Genomic DNA, 2553 nt, shown 5'->3' on the forward strand with positions numbered 1-2553 from the left:
AGCCGAACACTCCTCATTTAGGGACACGATCGCCAAGTCCTCTAACTTCTTCTTGTTGCTAAGGATCTCCTTTAAGAACTTCACATACCTAGGCATCTATGAAATAGCTTCAACAAAAGGTAAGTTAATTCGCAGTTGTTTAAACAAGTCGAGAAACTTACCGAACTACTTATCGACCTTCTCCTGTTTCAACCTGGTAGGATATGGGATCAGGGGCTGGTATTCCCTCAAAGGACTCTTCTTCTTGCCCTCTACCTTCTTTGGCTACATCACCTTACTATCTCCATCTTTCCTATTTGAATATACCTGCACAACATCATCATCATCAAGAATAAGAATAGAACTAAATAGTTGGTCGGACTCCGTATTACTAGGCAAAGTCCCTGGCTGCCTCTCAGCCATCATCTTAGAAATTTGGCCTATCTGATTCTCCAAGTTCTGAATGGAGACCTGCTGATTTGTAAGAGTTGCCTTTGTCTGCTGGAATTTGGTCTCTAAAGTGGACATAAACTTCATCATCAGCTCCTCCAAGTTGGGCTTTTTCTCTTGAGTCTGAGGAGACTGGGGTGGGAGAACAGATTGTTGCGGTTGTTGCTGTAGTCGTTGAAATCCCAGTGGCCCCTAGTTGTGATTGTTCCTCCATCCAAAGTTCGAATAGTTTCCCATCCTGAATTATAGGTAGTGATATACGGGTTGTTCTGCTGCCTAGGCTAACTCCCTATATAGTCCACCTGATCATGGTTAGATGAAGAAGAGGTAGCAAACATACCTCTTGATAACAGTGTCAGCGGGCCACCATAAAACTCCCGCTTGGGCGACTGGAATGACGATCATTGGATAACAACTCCACTTGAGCCGCTAAGGGCCGTTAGCATCCAAACTGTGTACACGATGCCACCCTCCTAATAGTGTGCCACCGGTAATTGTTTGTGGCCATCCCCTATCACTTCGGTTGCTCGCTCGCGTCTTCGCTCAGAGAACCGCACTGGGCATGCACCATCCGCTTAGTAGCCAAATTTAAACCATTATAAAAAGTTTGTACCTGTAACCAGATTGGTAGTCCATGGTGTGGGCAGCATCTAAGTAGGTCCTTGTATCTCTCCCAGGTGTCGTACATTGACTTATCGTTAAACTACACAAAAGAAGATATGTCATTTCTAAGTTTAATAGTTTTAAAGGGAGGAAAGTACTTAAATAAAAAAATTTCTGCCAAAGAATCCCAAGTAGTGATAGTGTTTGGAGGTAGCAACTGTAGCCACCCCTTTGCTCTATCCCTCAAAGAAAATGGAAACAAGAGGAGAAGAATTGCATCGTTTGTTGTCCCATTAATCTTGAAGGTATCACAAATCTCCAAGAAACTCGCTATATACGTGTTAGGATCCGCATCTGGCAAGCCTTCAAACTAAATCGTTTGCTGCACCATCTGAATCACATTAGGCTTTATGTCAAATTTATCAGCGGCGACAGCCGGTCTCGTAAAATCATACATCGTCCGATTATTCTCATTATTGGGGTACCCGTTTCATTGTAGAGTGTCTCTCCCTCTCATCTACTTTCCCAACTCGAAATCTCTTTCTCCTCTATGTTCAATTGCTTCCTCAACTGCTTGAGGGATCACTCTAGTTCTAGTAGAGGGTCTACTATGTTAGGATTAGGCCCCCTAGTCATACACTACCTGAAACAATGATTAACCAATAACACAAATTAATAAAAGAATATAATAAAGAAAAACAAATAAAGAACAAAGAATAAATGGATAAATTAATAAGAACACACAGTTCATAATATCTCTCAAAATAATTCCTCGATAACGGTGCCAAAAACTTGATAAGGCTAAACACGACTAACAATCTACAAGCAAGTGCACCTATCGAATGCAATCTAGCTATGGAAAGTATCAATGTCGTATCCCACGGGAACTGAAAAGCTACTACTACAACGCTATTCCTATTATCTAACCAATCAAAACGTGGTGAAGATTATTTACTAAAAATGATTGAGAATATAAATGAAAACTAAATTTTAACAAAGACAACTTGAAAAAGACAATGAGATGAGTTAACCCAATTGGAGATCCCTTTAGCTAGCCGGCTTAAAAATAATTATTTATGAATTGATTGATTAAGAATTGCGATTTGTGGATAATCTCTTAAATGAATTGGCCTCTCTCTCGAGTTAACCAATTTCTAATCCTAAAGATCTAAAATTGAAGTCTCTTCTTAACAATTGACTTTAGAATAATATTAATCTCTAAATTACCGCTAATAAGAATGTCTAGTTCTTATTCCAGTAAGTTATTACACTTATCTCTAAGATGCAAATCACTTAATCGCATAAGCAGTTGTCCAAACTCAATTGAATTTCTCAATTACAAAAGACCTCAAATTGATTCAATAATGAAGAAGAAACAATAGATTTTGTTGTATTTGAATGAAAACTACAATCTTAAATCAACAATTCAATCAATTAAGCATAAAACAAGCCTAGCATAGGTAAAGATCAGCCCCAAATGGATTTAATAAGATTAGTTACACATGTTCATGATTAAACTAA

The 2553-nt window shown here is 38.7% G+C and overlaps 1 non-coding gene across 1 annotated transcript; it reads left to right on the forward strand.

Annotated features, from left to right (window-relative positions):
* Window positions 1–1058: 1058 nt before the first annotated feature.
* LOC112535873 lies at window positions 1059–1165 on the forward strand. Its single transcript, XR_003079961.1, has one exon. It is a non-coding gene; the product is annotated as a small nucleolar RNA R71 (small nucleolar RNA).
* The last annotated feature ends 1388 nt before the right edge of the window (window positions 1166–2553 follow it).

This window comes from Ricinus communis, chromosome 10 (assembly GCF_019578655.1).
Source record: "Ricinus communis isolate WT05 ecotype wild-type chromosome 10, ASM1957865v1, whole genome shotgun sequence".
In the NCBI taxonomy this organism is placed as follows: domain Eukaryota; kingdom Viridiplantae; phylum Streptophyta; class Magnoliopsida; order Malpighiales; family Euphorbiaceae; genus Ricinus; species Ricinus communis.